At 40.1% G+C, this 21,114-nt stretch overlaps 1 protein-coding gene and 1 non-coding gene across 2 annotated transcripts in view; both read left to right on the forward strand.

Moving 5' to 3' along the window:
* Positions 1-21,114, forward strand: part of NIBAN3 (niban apoptosis regulator 3) — an 828,390-nt gene that overhangs the window by 341,444 nt on the left and 465,832 nt on the right. The gene's annotated exons all lie outside the window — the stretch shown is intronic.
* TRNAK-CUU lies at positions 236-308 on the forward strand. Its single transcript has one exon. It is a non-coding gene; the product is annotated as a tRNA-Lys (tRNA).

The raw sequence follows: 21,114 nt of genomic DNA on the forward strand, positions 1-21,114 counted from the left end.
CCCGTTTTGCCAGCAAAGAAACTGGGCAAGACTTATAGATGTGTTCAAGATCTGAGAGCTGTGAATGCAGTAGTTGTGCCTGCTTTTCCCATGGTACCTAACCCAGCAACTATATCTCAATTTCCCATTCTGCTACCACCTTTTCGGTTATTGATATTTCCTCGGCTTTCTTTTCTGTCCCAATACACCCTGACAGTCAGTATTTGTTTACATATAGAGGACAGCAATACATATAGCCCAGCTAGTTCAGTCGGTAGAGCATGAGACTCTTACTCTCAGGGTCATGGGTTCGAGCCCCACGTTGGGCGACTGTATTTTCTGTTGCAGTTTATCACAGACAATTCTTGTCCTGAACTTCATCATGTAGTTCCGAGTTTGATTTTGGGTTGGGAAGGTGGCATAATGGGTAAGGTGTTTGCCTTACAAACACAAGGTGCAGGGTTTGAGTCTCACAAGGGATAATTGGCTAAGCTTAAAATGGCTCACAAGGGCAGTTAGCTTAGTACTAACCTATGAACCTATATGGACATGCTTACCCCAAGGATATATAGAATCACCCACCTCATTTGATAGGGAAATGAAAAAGCAGTTAGATAAATACAGTTACCTTGTGGGTCTGCCTTAGTACAATAAGTAAATGATCTTCTCATAGCATCTAATTCTTTCGTTTACTGTCAGACTGATATTGTTTTCTTGTTCAGTATACTAGCTGAGTTAGGATTTAAAGTAAACCAATCTAACCTTCAGCTTTGGCAACCACAAGTCCAGTATTTAGGACATTAATCTCTGAAAATGCATGACATTTTGCCATCTTGCATTACAGCTATAGACAGCTTTGAGACCTACTACCCAAACAACTTGGAGCATTTCTTGGTCTAGCAGGCTATTGTAGAACGTGGATATCCAACTATACTGAAATAATTAAACCTTTAGTAGATCTATTGAAAAAGGACAGCCCTGAGTCCCTTCCATGGCAGCCATGCCATGAACAAACTTTTAGCAAGTTAAAATCACTCATTTCAAATCCTCCAGATTTAGGACTGCCAGACTATTCTTCTTTTGGCTTTTCCCAGTTAGGGGTCACCACAGCGGATCACCTGTCTGCTCATGACTGGCAGTGGAGTTTTTACAGTGTCAAGTTGCCAGCCCGGCACCCAACCTTCCACTGAAGGCACACACATGCACGCACTCACACCTAGGGCCAATTTAGAGTGTCCAATCCACCTACAGCATGTCTTTGGGATGTGGGAGGAAACCGGAGCACCCGGAGAAAACCCACGCAACATGTTTTCTTTTCTGTTGTGAACACAACAAGGTAGCATTAGGATTACAAGCACAGAAATGAAATATCTTTAGATGAGTTACTTATTACAGTACAAATCTTGATCCTGAAGCAGTAGCAGCTACATTTCCCCCTTGCCTTACAGCTGTAGCTGCAACTGCCTGGTTAGTTGATATGGCAGAGCCACTTACTCTGGGTGATGATACTTTTGTTGCAGTTCTGCATGCTGTTAATGTTTTGTAATTAAAGACTAAAACACAATATCGTTTTGCCTCTAGACTTCCCAAATATGAGATAGCTCTATTTAATAATCCTTCTTTTCAAATTATTAGATGCCCTCCCTTGAATTCATCCCGTCTTATCCCTACTGCTGATGGTGAACCTCATGATTGTGTTTTTATTAACAATGTTGTTCTTCCTAGACCTGATCCCTGAGATATTTCTTTGCAGAACCCTGACTTAACTTTGTTCGTCGATAGATCATGCATCAGAAGGGAAGACAGACACGTTTGCTTTCTGTAGTATTGATCAAGTATTATTGACTGGACAATTGCAGGAAAATGTTTCAGCTGAAGTAGCTAAATTAGTAGCCATTACTGAAGCCTGCAAGCTAGCATGGAGAAAGACTGTTACCGTGTACAGTGATTCAAGATACGCATGTGGAGTGGTTCACAATTTCAAAAACATTTGGCAAGAAAGAGGTTATTTGACCTCTGCAGGGACAAAAGTTAAAAATGCATTTTGTGTAAATGAGTTATTAGATGCCCTGCTTCTACCAAAGGAAATAGCGGCTGTTAAATGTGACACATATGAATCAGTTGGAAATACCTTTGCTGATAGAGCAGCAAGGCAGGCTGCTTTATTAAATCCTGTTCTTCAAGATGAAAATGTGTCTGTAACTTTGCAGAAGTGTTGAGAACCAAGCTGATGACTCAAAGGATAAGGTGGATCCATGACAGTTGCTGTCATTTCCCAGATTCACTTTGGTGCCATCCGGGTGGAAAGTTGTAGCATCACAAAGTTTGTTTACCGCAAATGGCACAGACTTAGCATTTGCCTTCCCATCTGGGAAAAAATGCTTTAATAAGACAATTCAGATGCAATATGACTGTCCACACAGACATCAGGCTTCAGGCATGGTAGAAATAATGAATCAAACTTTGAAAACCAAGTTAGCAAAACTTACTGCAGAAATAGGTTTAAAATGGCCAGAAGCCTTACCCTTAGTTTTATTTACTATCCACAGTGCAATCAGTGCACATAGAAAGTTCTCCCCTCAAGAAATCCTCAAGGGACACCCTAGGAGGATGCCAGCCACACCCCTACCCACAAATCTTGATCTGCAGGTAGTTGATGAAACAATGTTTACTTATTGTAAACTTATTTCTGTTCTGCAGTATTTTCATTCACAGGTCATCTCTGCCCAGCTCCAGCCTGATCCTGATGCAACACATGATGTCAACCCAGGAGATTGGGTATTTGTCCATTCCTTTTCCAGATGACACACCCTCCAGCCTCAATGGAAAGGTCCATTCCTGGTGTTCCTTGTCACAGCTACAGCTGTTGGACTTGAAGAGTCTCCATCATGGCTCCATAACTCCCATGTTTGAAAAGCAACCCTAAATTAGGGGAAGCCAACCCATTCCTTTCAACCTAGCCTCTGCAGCCTTGTCTGATGATGAACCAGTTTCCTCTCATACCAGAAGAAAAAACAGGAAGACTGGGAACAGAACCAACAACTGATACTGTGAGGACATCAGAAGGGGACTTTTTCCCTGAGTCAGATGGCCAAATGCCACTCATGGGAGCTAAAATACAACAGCAACCTTTATGGAATGTGTTTGGAGTGCAGCAGTGAGCTATTCCTTGCAAAACAAATTGTATGCCTGGACATTTTTAAAAACCCACTCCAACCCTACCCAGCTCTGCATTCATGACTGATTGTTGCCATGATGTCTGCAATTGTCATTTGTGTTCTACTACTACATTTTCTGATCCCTGCTGAAACTGAAGTACTGTTCAATTTCTTAACAGAAAAATAAAACGATTAATAAAATCTAGACAGAAATCAACAGATTGGCACCTAAATTTCAATACATTTCATGTGACTTTGAATACATATACTAAGACTCTAAATGTTAGTAACTGTTGGGTATGTGCCTACATACCTACTGCCTATGATGGAGGTATCCCATTGTTTCCAGTACCTGTAAATGAAGTTGATATTGGGACAGCTTTTACATCAGAGGTTGTTGTATCTTTCGGCTTTTCCCGGTTAGGGGTCGCCACAGAGGAACTCCGGTCCGCTAATGATTGGCAGTAGATTTAATAAAATTGCTGCACTTAGACTTTCAATGACTGCCAAGAGTTATACTTTATGTCCTTCTATTCTGATGTTGCAGTATTCATAACAGTAGGGAGTTGCTGCTTGCAGCGCCACCATCTGGCCAGTATACTAAAGTCTTAGTCCAGGACGGTACATGTGACGTCGGTCACCAGGGCCATAAACCGGCGTTAGGTATAAGAGTGACATCTGCACGTACCCTCATCAGAATTTTTCTGCCGCAGTGATCGGGCACCCAATTGCCAGTTCCATTTCTGCATCTTGTTGCATCAGACGATCGCATTCTAGATCGATAAAGACCAGATGACTTATTTTTTGACCATTACAGACAAGTGCCCAGTGGGGTTTTCTTACTTATTTTGCTTACTGTTTAGACTTACATGTCAGCTAGGAAAGGGAAGTGTGCTTGTGGGAGAAAAAGTGTGTTTTTTGTCTAGGAGAGGCCCACAACCATACATCCTGCTCTATCTGTAAGTCGTTCATCCCCAGGACCCTACATAGCCAATTAGTGGCTTTAAATCTTTATCTTGAGAACCAAAGACGCAGACGCTTGGCATTGAGCATGGAGGGATGAGTAAGCCCTTCCAACAAACCACCTCGGAAGAAGGTAAAAAAAGGCCCGAATCCCAGGCTGCACCTCGGGCATCTGAACAGGTTATAGAGACAATTAAAGACCTGGAATCTGTTCAGACAACGGTTACTACACTAGGCCTGGGAACCTTAATGGAAGCCAGGGTGCAGTATACTGAAGGTACGTCCACTGAGGTAATTCAGCCATCAGAGTCTGATGGCAGAGGGGAACCACAGCTCGAGTGCTCGGAAGCCCCTGCTCCTCCTATTCATGCTAGTATGACATCCACTCCACTTCTGACTGTTCCTACAACCCCCTTGAAAAGGAAACAGAAATCCAAGCATTCTGAACCCCCACAAATCCCTGGCTGGGAATCCTCTCAAAGGTGGTTTAAGGTTTTTCAGGCATTACAGTCACAGCAACTTCCCCCTACTCTTACTTCTCAACCTATTCATGTGTCGAGGAAGAATACTCATCTTCTGAGGAGTCCTTCTCCTATGACATACAAATCGAATCCCCCAAGGAATTCATTACTCCAGAAGAGGAGTACTCCCATTTCTCCTGAATCCCCAGGAGAAGAATTCAGCTTTGGGGATACTACCTCCCTCATGAGGGAACATTTTTTTTTAAGTGGCAGGTTTCAGAATCTAAGAAAAGGTACTTTGATCTTTAGAAAAATGGAACAGCCATCTCCCTCACCTGTGCCTCCCTTACTGCCTGCTTTTCAAGATGCCTTCCTAGCTGCTTCACAGTCCCCTGACTCCCAACCTCCAGCAGCTAAATGACCTGATCATTTTTTTACAGGGTCCCCCAAGACACACAGTTAATATACAAGACCCCTCTTGCAGACCCAGCTGTTATAGCTGTTTCTGCAGATAGAACATCCAGACAGTTACCTTCTACTGCTCTTTATCCAACTGATAAAGACAGTAAATTTATGGACAGAACAGATAAAAAGGTATACACATCCTCCACTGTGGCCATCAGGGCCCTGAACTACCAAACTCACATGGCAAGGTATGTCCTAGATACCATTTCTAAAGCCTCTACCCTTCTGTCTGAGGTTCAGGACTCCCCTATCAGAGCACAACTAAATTCACTTCTCTCCACAGCATCCCAAGTGACCAGTCACTCTATCAAGTGCAGCTATGATGCTGTGGAAGCTGCATCCAAAGCTGCTGCTTCTGAATCAGTGCTGCAACGTTACTCCTGGTTACGACTATAGCCTCTACCCATGGATGTTCAAACTAAACTTCTGGATGTGTAAAATAAACACCAACAAACCAGAAACCTCACTAAACAGGCAGCACAGCAGAAAAAAACAAAATGAAATAAACCAGTACTGGAAAATGCAGCTCAATTGTAAGCGCTTTCATTTAGAACAATCTCCAAACTTTCTCAGACAAAAGTATTTAAAAACACACTCAGTTTATACATGACATCAGCAAATTCAAAACATTTAGACCAATAAAACACTAGAATAATGCCCTAAGCATTTTAACTATTTTTATGCTGGAAAAAATATATGTATATACATGCATATGTGTCTCTCTGCTGTTACATCCTTAACTAAACTGATGGGAATATTACCGGTCATAAACCTTTAACTTTAGTAAACTGGAAATGGAAATTGCATAATTTAAACCAGGGGTAAAGCTTGCATTTAAAAACACTTGCCACTAGGTTTTCTTTTGCTCTAAAAATACTTTCCTGGGACCCCCTCCCCCCCACAGAGTCTCTTTTAACCTGATGCACCACTACAAATTTAAAAACATGATCTGGAAATATCTTAAGATGTCTAAATAGTGCATTGGATTCTTTCTCGGTTGAAATCTCATAAAAATGCTCAAATTCTTTGAGCTAGTTTGCGCTGGGTTTTACCCACATAGAAAGCAGGACACTGTAAACAAAATGCAATGTATACCACAGCCTGTGTGTGGCAGCTGTACCTTCCCCTTATAGAAATTGTCTTGTTAGCTACTTTAATTTGTGAACCAGAGAGTACATGACAACACTGATTACACATACCACATGGGGTTATTTTACCACTTTCACTAAGCTGTTTCTCTCTTTCCAGAAAGTTTTTTATATTGGGACCCCTCCTGTATACAATATTAGGTTGTTGCCCCAATAAGTCCACCATATCAACATCATTTTTAATGATGTTCCAATTTTTATTTAGCATGTCAAAAATTATATAGCTGTTACTACTATAGGTGGTAGCAAAAGGACAAACCACACTCTTGGAACTGACATTCAGTGGACTGTTAGTAACCATTTTCCCTTGCTCATTTCCATCTCTAGATTCGCTGACATTTGCAATAAAATACTGGTTGTAATCAGATACCATATCTGTATCAGACATAGACACAGTGTTGTTACTGGACAATAATAGAACATATGCACCACTCTCCACTTTATTAATAACTTCCTCCTGCACTCTGGACACAAGACCTGCACTCTGGATGCAAGATGGTGAGGGTACCCCCTATTTAAAAACAGGTTGGCAATATAAGCACACTCATTCACAAGATCACTGTGTTCAACTACCATACATGCTGCCCGCACCATCTGTCCCTTAACTACACCCCGCTTAACATGTAAGGGGCGACTGCTGAAAAAATGCAGGTAGCTGTTGGAAAAGGTAGTCTTTCTGTGTATGGTAGACTTTAGTCCTGTTCTGGTCTCATTCTTGGAATTTAACACATCTAGATAAGCTATCTGGTCTGGACTGATAGCATGGGTAAATTTTAAAAATTCAGTTGTCTGATTGGTATACTCAATAAATTCAGTCACAATGGCCATGGGTCCCTTCCATGCTATAAAAAGATAATTCAAATATCAGACATACAAAGAAATATGCTGAAAATAAGGGCTAGGGTATAAATAGAACCCTTAAACAATAAGGACCTTTTCGGATAAGCTTCTGCTGAACTTCTCAAATCCCTCCAATAGAAGGGTAAAGAGTTACAGAACCTCAAACACCTTCTGGTGTCCCCTATTCCTAGATATCATAGGAACTATCCTCAGAAACCATCCTTTGTAAGAAGGCAATCTTTCAGTCAGCACCACAATCAAAGGGATGCTGAGAAAAACTTCTCCTCCCAGATTTCCCTCCAGATCCTCTACCATGCCCTTTCGGAGCCAGCCTGACCAACCCAGGCCTCCTCCACTGTGACTCACCCCTTCTGCATCCAGAAACACCTCTCCCTTCCCTCCTGGTGGAAAACAACAACAGAACAATGGGTCCTTTCCATCATCCAGAGAGGATATTACATGACTTAGTGGATGCTCCCACCTTTCCAAGGGATTCCTCAACCACCAAACAACCAAATCCACCTGTTCCCACCCATCATTCATCAAGTTGTAATTCAAGGCACCATAGAACTGCCCACTCCTCAAAGGAACACAGGCTTTTATTCCAGAATCTTCCTGGTACCAAGGAAAGAGGGTCCTTGGAGACCTATCCTGGAGCTATCCTTTCTCAATCTCTTCCTCCATGTTTCCAGCTTCAAAATGATTACCTTACCTCTTCTCTTACCTTTCATCACCTCCTAGGCATTCATGGTAGCTCTAGATCTCAAGGATGCCTACCTCCACATCCCCATTCATCTGCATTACAGGAAATTCCTCAGATTTTCAGTAGGTTCCTGTCATTTTCAATTCTCTGCATTGCATTTTGATCTATCCACTGCCCCAAGAGTGTTTACATAAGTGTCTAGCCCCATTCATTGCCCATTGCAGGACCCAGGGTATTCAAATATACCCATACTTAGATGACCTGCTCATCCTGCATCAAGACCAGAATCACCTACTCCTTCATCTACAACAGGTACCAAACACCCTCTCTCTTCTGGGGTTCACGATAAACGTAGAAAATCTCACCTGATTCCCTCACAGGACATGACTTTCCTAGGATGTAGACTCTGCACAGACTGCATGAAGGCCTTCATCCCAGACCTAAGGATTCAGGAACTCTGTCTGTACTTCAACCAGACCCTTACCAAAACCACCCTGTCAGCTCAGGAATTCTTGAGACTGTTAGGCCACATGGCATCCCTTATACCTATGCTGCCTTTGGCAAGACTCCACATGTGCAAAATTCAGTGGGTAATAAAAAACCTATGGACCCAACATTCACAATCCTTGGAGTCACCACTTCCACTTCTCCTATGCCTAAAAAAGGTGGATTTCTGCAATGCAGACTAACCCAGAGACCCACCTCCAGACCCCTGCACCTCTACAACAGCTAACCACAGATGCCTCAGATCTGGACTGGGGGGCAGTGTTACAAACAAATCAACAACACCTCTCAGTACAAGGAAAATGGTCTACTCTAAGGGTAAAAGACCACATCAACCTCAAGGAAATGAGAGCCCTGTTTGCCCTTCTAACATTCCAACCCTCTATCCTGCCAGGAACACTAAAAGTTATCACAGACAATATGACTGTTCTGTGGTATATAAACAAGCAGGGGGGGGGGGGCATGTCCTACCCACTATGCAGCCTGGCCATCCAGATTTGGAATCTGGCCACTTCCCTCAGGGTCCACCTATTAGCTATGTATATCCCCTCAGAACAGAATGTTATGGCAGACACACTCAGCAGAACCTCAGCCCCCTCTCACGAATGGATGCTTCAGAGAGAGGTTTTCCTAGACTTGATACACAGGTGGGGTATTCCACAAGCAGACCTATTTGCCTCCCCAGTCAACAGGCAGATGCCCAACTTCTGCACAAGGAACCCACACCCACAAGCTTGGAAAGTGGACACCTTCTCCTTTTCATGGGGGGGGGGTGTAACTGTACGCCTTCCCCCCTTCACTCCAATCCAGAAAGTCCTCCTAAAAATTCAGAAGGACAAACCAAAAATCCTGCTAGTGACCCCATTTTGACCAACATACCATTGGTGTCCCCTCCTATTTTCTCTGGCTAAGGGCAATCACCAGAGGTTACCTCACCATCTAGACCTACTCACACAGAACAAGGGGTCCCTACTACACCCACAGGTAAACAACCTAAAATTGACCTTATGAGTGATAGAATTCTGATTCCCCTACAGACACCTTTGTTCAGAGGAAGTACTCGATGTTCTGCGGGAGGCCAGAAAACCTAATACTAGGAGACATTATGTAGCTAAGAGGCTCAGATTCTCCAGCTGGTGTCATAGGAACAACCAGGACCCCCTCACTATTTCCATTCCAAGGGTCCTATCCTACTTGTGGGAGCTACTCCAAATAGGACTAACATATTCCTCAATCAAAGTCAGTTTGTCTGCCATTTCTGCCTGTCTGCCCATTTCACCACCCCTGGCATCCAGACTGGAAGTCAAACTCTTTCTAAAGGGAGTCCTCCACATCAAACCCCCACGGAAACCCATCTCTCCACTGTGGGACCTAAACTTTGTATTAGAAAAACTAACCTTGCCCCCCCTTTGAGCCAGCACATTATGTTCCCTTAAAACTGTGCACATTGAAAATAGTCCTGTCTAGTTGCCCTCACCTCCGCCAGAAGGGGTTCAGAGATCCAAGCCCTGATGGCCACATCTCCCTACCTTGTTTTCCACAAGGATAGAGTTGTCCTCAGGACTAACCCTTCATTCATGTCCGAGCTAGCTAATGAACTCTTGTTGAATCAGTCCGTTAACCTACCTATTTTCTACTCTCACCCACAAAATGCCTCAGAAAGGACTCTACGTTCCTTGGATGTACACAGACAACTTCAATACTACTTAGACAAAACCAAAAATATCAGGAAGTCAGATCAGTTATTTATTTCCTTCCATCCCAGAGCCCTAGGGAAAGCTGTATCTAAGCAAACCATTGCCTCATGGATCTCTAAGTCCATTTCCTTATGCTACTCCCACCATGGGAAATACTTACATGGCAATATTAAACCCCATTCTACTAGAGCAGCTGCTTCCTCTACTGTCTTCTTCAAATGCATAGACTCCTCCTCTATTTTAGAAGCAGCTACCTGGACCTCAGTACACACCTTCACTAAACACTACAAGCTGGACATAGCATCCTGTGCTAGAGCAGGATTTGCCAGGACCATCCTACAGGGTCTCCTTGACCACAGGAACCCTTCCTTCTTCCAGATTCATACTTAAAGCTCTGGTACTCTCCCTACTGTTATGATTACTGCAACATCACAATAGAAGGACATAGAATAGTTGTGTAAGAACTTACTATAACCTTAGATGTCCTTCTCTTCTAAGTTGCAGTATTCAGTCCCACCTTCCTACCCCCTGTCTCTTTCCAACTACTATCCCAGGTATCTCCTGAGGGCAGATTGCCATCATCCCCTCTGGTCTCTACCTACACAGCCATCCTACTGCCCTAGGACTGGCCTACATGTAAGTCTAAGGGTCTCAGATTAGGACCTTCCTGGTCAAACCTCATAGGCACTACTGTATGCAACAAAACAATTCTGATGAGGATACATGCAGACATCAGTTTTATACCTAACGTCGGTTTATGGCCCTGGTAACCAACGTCACACGTACCCTCCTGGACTAAGACTTTGGTATACTGGCTGGACGGTGGCACTGCAAGCAGCAACTCCCTACTGTTATGAATACTGCAACATAGAAGAGAAGGACAGCTATGGTTATGGTAAGTTCTTACACAACTATTCTTTATAAAAGAAATGAGACTGTGAAGGTTGGACAGAGCAAATACAATACTACTTGAAAAATGTATAGTGGAAGTGCAGTAAAAGGTATGGTCATGCTGAAAGACTTTTATTTTATTTGCAGCAGTCTAGCATATCCCTGGCTGCCAGCAAACTGGTTGGGGCATTGTTATATTGAGAGAGTTCTTCCAGTCATTCAACATATAGATGCCCTGCCCAGTGGTAATATTCATAATATATGAGATACTCAGATTGTAAAAAATCCAATTGGAAAGGTTGATTCTTCATGGACTTATCATCATGATTTAAAACAAGCAGCTTTTAAAGCACTTTCTCATATGGAAATTGGTGATCATTTTATTTCTGGGGGTGGTATAGTACTTGCTTATGGGATCATAAAATCAATTTAGGAGCTGAGGAAGCTCTCTAAGCTATTAGAAGTGTTAAGCAATGCAACATTTGAAACTGTTAATTTGATTACTCTAGAGCTAACTGTCATGCATGCAGTAGTTCTCCAAAATCAAATGGCACTTGATTTTGTACTTGGATCAAAGGAAGGTAAATGTGCGCTTGTGCACCAAGGAATGCTGTTCTTTATTCCCAGTAACAAGCATGCAATACATAATCATTTGGAAATCATCCAAAGAGTAGCTGAACTATCTGATACAAAAGAAGCAGATAGTTCACAATGGGCATGGCTAACCAATATGTTTTCAGGATGGGGAGGCAGTTTGTTGAAATTTATTATGCTTATTGCTATTATTATTATTATGATTGCGTTTTTGCTTTTATTTTTATGTAAAGCTTTAATAACTAAACTCATTGCATCTTGATCGAACCCATTGTTACAGAATTTGCATATTAGTGATTTTGAAAAACTGTCATTTACAGATTGTGTCAATGAGAGTGAAATAGCAAGTGAAAATGAAGAGTTAGTTTTTGAAGGTTTTGGAAAAATGTATAACGATACATTTAAAGTGTAAAAGATGCTTTATGATATGAGTGTGATGCTTTCTCAGCATCAAATGAGGGATTGTAAAGGGTTAAAACAAAACTGCACGTGTCCTAGAAGGTTAGTATATGTGTTTGCAACAGTACAAGCGGAAACATGGAAAAGTAAAGAACCTTAAGTTTCATTTCAGTCCACTTCCCCTAACACTTCTATTCCCACATTTCAACTGCAACCAGTACCTACATCACTTATCTATTCTCTTCTCCACAAACTTAAAGCCTCCTCTCCATCTGCTGACCTTCTGCCTGCTCAGTATCTAAAAACTGCAGCCAAACCATTAGCCTATCCCATTTCCATTCTGATTAACAGAACCATTGTCGAAGGCTATATCCCTTCTGCATGGAAAAATTCACATATCATTCCCCTGCATAAAGGTGGAAATTCAACAGAACTCTCAAACTACCGACCCATAGCCCTACTCTCCCCCTGGCTAAAATCATGGAAAAATGCATCCAAAAACAACTTCTTAATCACCTGTTGAATAACAACCTACTTGCTGACTGTCAACATGGCATCAGACCTTTCCACAGCACTACTTCACCCCTCCTTTCCTTTACTGATTGTATCAACAAAAATCGAAATAATAATATCCTTACCTCTGCTCTCTTTATTGACCTATCCAAAACCTTCAATATGGTCAATCACCAGATACTGTTAAATTTACTTAAAACATTCTCACTAGACTCAAGAGCTATAATGTGGTTCCACTCCTATCTTCATAACAGACAACAGGCAGTGCTCTGGCAGAATAACTTATCCAACCACCTACCCATTACCCTTGGAGTCCCCCAAGGCTCAATACTTGGCCCCCTTCTGTTCTCTATCTTTATTAATGATCTTCATACCAGTATTCCCTCTGCAAACTTTGATTTGTTCTGCCTCATCCCCCTCCAAACTGCACTCTATCACCCAACAGACTTTCCAAACCGTTGAAACATGGTTCCTAAAATGATGCTTAATCCTAAACCCCAAGAAAACCAAACTGTTACTGTTCTCCCCCCACCCGAAAATCCTCTCCTCTCAACTTCTCTGTCTTGTTTAGTAATGGCCCTAACATATCACCTGACCCCACTACCAGGTTCCTCGAAGTAGATATAGACAATAACCTATGCTTTGACTATCACATTAACAACACTATAAAATTAGTTAACAGAAAACTAGGCTCCCTGCATAGAATTAAACCATTCCTTACTCCACTTACCAGAACTTCCATTGCCCATTCCCATCTGATTTCTTCCCTCCTTTATGCCTGCCCTATTTACACATACCTGTCCAAATCTAACCTCTGCAAACTGACTGTTGCCTATAACAGTATTGCCAGATTTGCCTCTGGCTTTACTTTTAGAACCCACCACTGCATAAACTTAAAGCAATTAGGATGGCTTGAGCTGCAAAATCTGATCTTATATCACCAGCTCTCCTTAGCCCATAAAATCCTCTACAAACCTACTAACACCCCTATACTCACCTCCCTTATCACTCCTTACTGCAACCTCAAAAGCCTACATTCTTCTAACAAACTTCTTATATCAACTTGCAAATCCAGTAACTTGGCAGGCAAATCCTTGTTCTCAAACACAATAGGTAAAGCCTGGAACTCTCTTCCTGACGATCTCACTGCTATCTCTTATCTTCCCTGTTTCAAATCCTAACTCAGAACTCACCTCAAAACTCACTGGCTCTGCCCCTGCACTAACCCTGACTAGCTTGCAATGTGCTGCTAGTACTTTCAATTCTCCTTCATACAAATCTTACACTAAATCTTTTCTACTGTCATGTGTAATTTGTGGGTCTATATCATAACATCAAAGTTCTCTAACATTGAATGTTATTATATCGAACCCTAAACACTGAAGTGTGAAAACATCGAACAGTCAGAATAGCGAATTTTTTCCCAGGGAAAAAATTTGCTATTCCGAGAAACATACACACAGCACAAACACACACAAAAAACAGCCATCCACACACACACACATACACTTAAAATCCTACACCTAAACTAAACTTTATATACAGTACTAGCTAGCCACTTACCTTAACCCAACCCTAACCCTAAGGTCTGTCACAATCGCACACTCATCTCACCCGTGCCCTAACCCTAACTCACCTAACCCGCCCTCTAACCCTAACCTACACACAATCGCACACTTACCTGACCCGCGCCCTAACCCTAACTCACCTCCCTTATCACTCCTTACTGCAACCTCAAAAGCCTACATTCTTCTAACAAACTTCTTATATCAACTTGCAAATCCAGTAACTTGGCAGGCAAATCCTTGTTCTCAAACACAATAGGTAAAGCCTGGAACTCTCTTCCTGACAATCTCACTGCTATCTCTTATCTTCCCTGTTTCAAATCCTAACTCAGAACTCACCTCAAAACTCACTGGGTCTGCCCCTGCACTAACCCTGACTAGCTTGCAATGTGCTGCTAGTACTTTCAATTCTCCTTCATACAAATCTTACACTAAATCTTTTCTACTGTCATGTGTAATTTGTGGGTCTATATCATAACATCAAAGTTCTCTAACATTGAATGTTATTATATCGAACCCTAAACACTGAAGTGTGAAAACATCGAACAGTCAGAATAGCGAATTTTTTCCCAGGGAAAAAATTTGCTATTCAGAAACATACACACAGCACAAACACACACAAAAAACAGCCATCCACACACACACACATACACTTAAAATCCTACACCTAAACTAAACTTTATATACAGTACTAGCTAGCCACTTACCTTAACCCAACCCTAACCCTAAGGTCTGTCACAATCGCACACTCATCTCACCCGTGCTCTAACCCTAACTCACCTAACCCGCCTCTAACCCTAACCTACACACAATCGCACACTTACCTGACCCGCGCCCTAACCCTAACTCACCTCCCTTATCACTCCTTACTGCAACCTCAAAAGCCTACATTCTTCTAACAAACTTCTTATATCAACTTGCAAATCCAGTAACTTGGCAGGCAAATCCTTGTTCTCAAACACAATAGGTAAAGCCTGGAACTCTCTTCCTGACAATCTCACTGCTATCTCTTATCTTCCCTGTTTCAAATCCTAACTCAGAACTCACCTCAAAACTCACTGGGTCTGCCCCTGCACTAACCCTGACTAGCTTGCAATGTGCTGCTAGTACTTTCAATTCTCCTTCATACAAATCTTACACTAAATCTTTTCTACTGTCATGTGTAATTTGTGGGTCTATATCATAACATCAAAGTTCTCTAACATTGAATGTTATTATATAGAACCCTAAACACTGAAGTGTGAAAACATCGAACAGTCAGAATAGCGAATTTTTTCCCAGGGAAAAAATTTGCTATTCCGAGAAACATACACACAGCACAAACACACACAAAAAACAGCCATCCACACACACACACATACACTTAAAATCCTACACCTAAACTAAACTTTATATACAGTACTAGCTATCCACTTACCTTAACCCAACCCTAACCCTAAGGTCTGTCACAATCGCACACTCATCTCACCCGTGCCCTAACCCTAACTCACCTAACCCGCCCCCTAACCCTAATCTACACACAATCACACACTTTATCTGAACCCGCGCCCTAACACTAACATCCACACAACCGCACACTTACCTGACCCACTCGCTAACCCTAACTCACCTAACCCACCCCCTAACCCTAACCTACACACAATCTCACACTTACTTGAAACCAACCCGTAACGTTCCAACATATTGAACGCTGAAAACAACGAAGCCACAGCAACGGCTCACTGAATTCTTTCCCTGGGAAAGAATTCGATGTCCTGCACCTTCGCTGTTTTCAGCGTTCGACATTACGGGTTCAATATTATAGCATTAGATGTTAGAGAACTTTGATGTTATAATATAGACCCGCAATTTGTATACCCTTAGTCTGTAATTAGTTTCTAATTGTTGCTTCTGTAAGAACATGCTAATGCTAATACTGTTATATATTTTTTTTCAGTGAACTAAATTTGTAAATTCTGATATTAATGTCTGTATTTGGAGCTTTTTCTCCCTGGGCCTCTGCTGAAAATGGACATATATCCAGCTGGACCAGCCCAGTAAACAAATGTAAAATAAAATAAAATAAATAAAATAAAAATTTCTTGAGCCTGAGGCAGCATTCTTTCTAAATCACATGGTAAAAAGAAACTTATTCCATACTGAACTAAAAATGTAGATAAGTTGTAGATCTATTTTTACTAAAAACTGACATTTCTATTAAATATTTAGTAATGGACTATAGAATAAACTGTATTATGAACTATATTAGTTAATATTTTTCTATTGTATGCTACCAGTAGTATGACTGATAAAGTTTACTACTTTGTTAAAGTTTTCCTATAAAAGATCATGATTTTTTTTGTTCAGGAAGACATGACTTCCTGAATACTGTCTCCCACACGTGTGCCTTATTTCTTTTAATAAATGTTAATCTGCCAATGATTGAAGTTTCTTTTATTACGGTTAAACCTTAATAATTGCTATTTCTTTGCTACTGGCATACAACCCTTAAACTTGCTTGCGACTGATGCATAATGAAGGAATAGAAAGGTACTGGCATGGCTTCAGTGACCTTTATAGGCTGTGTGACCAGTACAGGAATGTTTTTGGTCAGTGGCTTATGCTAGAATAAAAGTACACTGTCACCAGCCTAGAGTGCAACACATAATTAAACATTCTCCTTTCATTCATGGCACTATAACTTTTCCTTTGTTTACTTAACCTTTCTGTGCATGCAAGTTTGGCACATGTGCATTAAGCATCTTTCATTTGGAGGATGGTAAAAATGCTGCCCACTTTTTTAACTTTTCCCATCAAGTAAATAAACATTTTGAAAATATAAATGAATGGACACTGATATCACCCAGTTCTCTATAGTTATCTTTTTTTTTTTTTGGTGGTACATTGGCGGTGATGGCTCAGTCCATCAGTGTCTTTGTTGCTGTCTGCTTGCCTATTGTCTCTTTACATGTATAATAGGTGTTTTATACACACACACACACACACACACACACATATATATATATATATATATATATATATATATATATATATATATATATATATATATATATATATGGGTCTACTTACACTGAATGTAAGTACTGTTGGGCAAATAAAACGTATATGCCCCTTTCCCCAGTGGAGTGTGATCCTGGAGTTAGTATATATAGCTAGGGGGAGTGTGGGGGTATAGCCCCCCGCCTACTTAGCTTTTATATTTATGACTCATTTCACTGAAAGCTAACAATATAAAACCAAAAGTAGATGGGGGGCTATGCCCACCCCACTCCCAATATGGGGGGGGATGTGCCCCCCACCCCGCATCTATATATGCTAACTCCAGGATCGCACTACATTGGGGAAAAGGGCATATACATTTTATTTGCCCAGCAGTACTTACATTGGGTGGATATATATATATATATATATATATATATATATATATATATATATATATATATATATATATATATATATGTGTGTGTGTGTGTGTGTATATATATATATATATATATATATATATATATATATACATACATACACACACACACACACACACACACAATATATACGTATATAATATATAAACACACATTTTCAACAAAATACTAAAATACCCATACTGTTTTTCTGTAGTCTGTTCAGTGTAATGAGCATTTTCCCTGATACACAACATTTTCTCTAAACATCATTTTCATTTGAAGAATGATGGCTGTGCTATTTGTTAACCCTAGTAGTTCCTCTAGTGCTGTATACATTGCACCTTCTAGGGTAGTAATACTGTAGTATGTCACTGAAGCAGTCCCATTTAGTATAATTTTCGTTTTCATAGTAAATGTACTAAATGCTATTTTTGTTGTATTCTCAGCAGCTTCTATAGTTCTTATGTCTTATACTGCCTGGGAGTAGAAATGCAATATTACAGCATTGTTGCAATGTAATTTACTGTTTTGCACTGATTGTCTGAGACTGAGCTGCATGTACTGTGAACTTTCAATTTCATCCAAATTTAAGTCGTATCTCTCTTGTGATCCACTGATACCAACTGAAGTACTGAACCTGTACAAATGTGAAATATTGCTTTATTTCCCTCCTACAACACCGACCATCAGTGCATCCCAATGCCCCTATCCTTTTTCAGGTCTGCCTACCCCTTGTAGAGTCTCCCAGACTCTCTCCATCAGGGTTGGGGACAGTGAGGTGGATAGGGCATCCTGGAACTGTGCATCATTCATTGCCATGGAGGCTTTCTTGTTATGACCTACCTGCACTCCTCCCTCACCTACATTCACTCGTATGTCCAAGGAGCATGGAATGGGGACATGCTGATGCATTATGCCCACTTCTGTAGCAGCTCAGCCAACGTCTACAACCATCACCTCCTTGGACCATGCCCCATCTTCATAATCATCCTCTACCAGGGATTGTATATGGGGAGCATTCCTGCAACCACCTGGACTGTACATAAGGCTTTATCCTTCTATATCACACAGCACTTGCACTACTTAGAGAGAGACACAAGATATACAAAAAAGATTAAGAGAGAAATTAGAGGAAAGAAAAATATTTCCATAAGAAAACCTGTCAGAAGCTTCAAATAAAAAAAAAAATGTGTTGATTAATACAACAGATTTATGAAAACATTATATAGACCAAGAAACTTTGATCTGTTTGGCAAAATAAGCATTTGAGGAAGTGCGAAAATATAAACAACAAAACCTAGAGATTTTTGAAAAGTATAAAAAAATATGGACATGGAAAGAAAGAGAGATTTGATATGGTGCAATATTTATGCAAAGTCAAAAGCTAAATTAATTAATACAAAAAAGGCAGCCCCAAAGATATTCTAAGAGAAATAAAGGCAAAATTTCACAATAAAAAAAAAATCAAAAAGAGGGAATGTAGAAAATAAGATTAGTAAAGTAAAGGTTAAAAAAATAGAAGTTGAAGTTATGGAGTGCCTGTGAAGTAAAGGATTTGGTGTAGAAGGTCTAACATAGGTTACATTATAGTATGATGGAACGAGTCCCAAAGTAAGGAGAAACAGGAAGATCAGGAGACATCTGGAGAAGAAATATGGACATGGGAAAGAAAAAGAGATTTAATATGGTGCAATATTTATGGAAAGGAGAAAGCAAATCTAATCAATACAAAAAGCGCAGCACCAAAGATATTTGAAGAGAAATACAGGCAAAGGAATCTGGTCATGGAAAACTTTACAATACAAAAAATAAGAAGACAAAGAGGAAAAGTAGAAAAGAAGATCAGGAATGGAGAAGTTAAATAAATAGAAACGGAGGTTATGGAGTACCTGCGAAATGAAGGATTCAGTGCAGAAAATCTAATTCTGAAAGCACTACAGCAGGATAGAGCAATAGACATCCAAATTAAGGAGAAACCAGTGGAATGGAAAGCAACTAGTCAGTTGCCATATGTAGATATTTTGGAACCTTCCACAGGAAACCAGTATAAATGTTCACTTGAAGCTGGACAGCAAGGGAAGGAACAGGAAACTGTGGCAGCTCTGATGCAGTCAATAATGAGGAGTGATAGGCTAGTGAGTTCCCACATGACAGAGCAATGGATGACACAGAATGAAGTTGAAGAGAATGTGCCACAAAAGATGCTATAGAACTTTCTATAGAATGCCTGCAGAAAATGGAGAACAAAAAATGTGCACTCAGTTTAGAAGAAAATGAGCTAAGAGAAGAGTTGCTTGATTTAATAGAGAATTAAGATCAACGAAAGAAATAGACTGCAGAAGGTCAATAAAACCAAAATGTTAGAACTTTAATAAAACAAATGAACACAGTAATTAGAACTATCCATAGAGATCCATGCAATATGACAGAAGTAAACAGGATATATTACTGTGCAGCTTAATTAATAACATAAAATTCTACCACAAGAATACAGGGTAGTAAGAGAAAGGAAGGGGAGAAATTGAATACCATCATGGAAGTATCAAATAGAAAAAACTATAAAACAGTTAAGACAAGAAATGTCACTGTTAGAAGAGTAAGAAGAGGGAACAGATCAACAAAAATACTCAGAAAGATAGATGTGATAAAAGCAATGAGCGGTATTATAACAGATCAGCATTTATCATGCACTATTGCAAATAATAAACTAAAAATATCAGTGCAGGCAGAAAAACTTAGAAGATGTACAGATAAATATAAAGGAAAAATACAAAATAAGCAATTTATTGATGACCCAAAAAATTTTACAGAGAATTGGGAAACAAGGTAAAAGGAATTGAAAGACCACCAAAAAAGGAAGAAATAGATACATTTTGGAGAAGTATCTATGAAGATCCTATGGAACATAACAAAGATGCTAAATGGATAGAAGAAGTAAAAGAAAGAATAAGTTTAAAGGTACAGGATATGAAATGGGTGAAGTAACAGCCAGAGAGATTGAAACAAAGTTAAGAAAAACCTTTAATTGGAAAACCCCAGGCCCAGATGCAGTACCTAACTTCTAGTTAAAAGTATTAACATCTTTGCTCGAAGATTTAGCCATGAGTAAGAACTATTTATATGCACACCCCGAACAGACACCAACCTGGCTAACAATAGGAAAAACAATGCTCCTACTTAAAAGTGAACCTGCAAGCTACCCTGAAAATTATAGACCAATAACTTTCCTTCTGACGACGTATAAACTATACGCTAGAATTGATGCTGACAGAGTTTATAGTCATTTAGAAGAAAATTTAATTGTGGCAATAGAACAAAAGGGCAATAAAAGAAATTCATATGGAACAAAGGATCATTTGTTCTTAAAGTCATAAGCTGTCTGTTTAACAGCTTAGGTCATGGCTATAATTTGGCTCCCCGAATGCAACAGAGTGTAAGTGTAAAGACTTCTCGTCTTCTTTTTGTGAATGATTTAAAACTGTATAGTTCATCAGATGAGGAACTGAAAGCACAACTGCAAGTAATCAAAACTTTTTCAGATGATATAAGAATGTCATTTGGTCTTGATAAATGTGCAAAAGCAACCTCTAAAGCAGGAAAACTGCAGCACCAAGAAAACATCAGTTTGGGACAAGAAGGTGATATAAAAGAACTTGAGCAAGAGGAAGTGTATAAATATTTGGGAAATGATGAAGGATCAACAATAAAACATGAACAAATGTGAATAAAACTTGGTAAGGAATATTTTAGAAGATTTAATTAATCCTGAAAACAATGTTGACATCTAAGAACAAAATTCCATCTATAAACCAATTTTATCTTCCTGTCCT

Source organism: Protopterus annectens, chromosome 9.part0, assembly GCF_019279795.1.
Source record: "Protopterus annectens isolate FY-2018-M chromosome 9.part0, PAN1.0, whole genome shotgun sequence".
NCBI classification, from domain to species: domain Eukaryota; kingdom Metazoa; phylum Chordata; order Ceratodontiformes; family Protopteridae; genus Protopterus; species Protopterus annectens.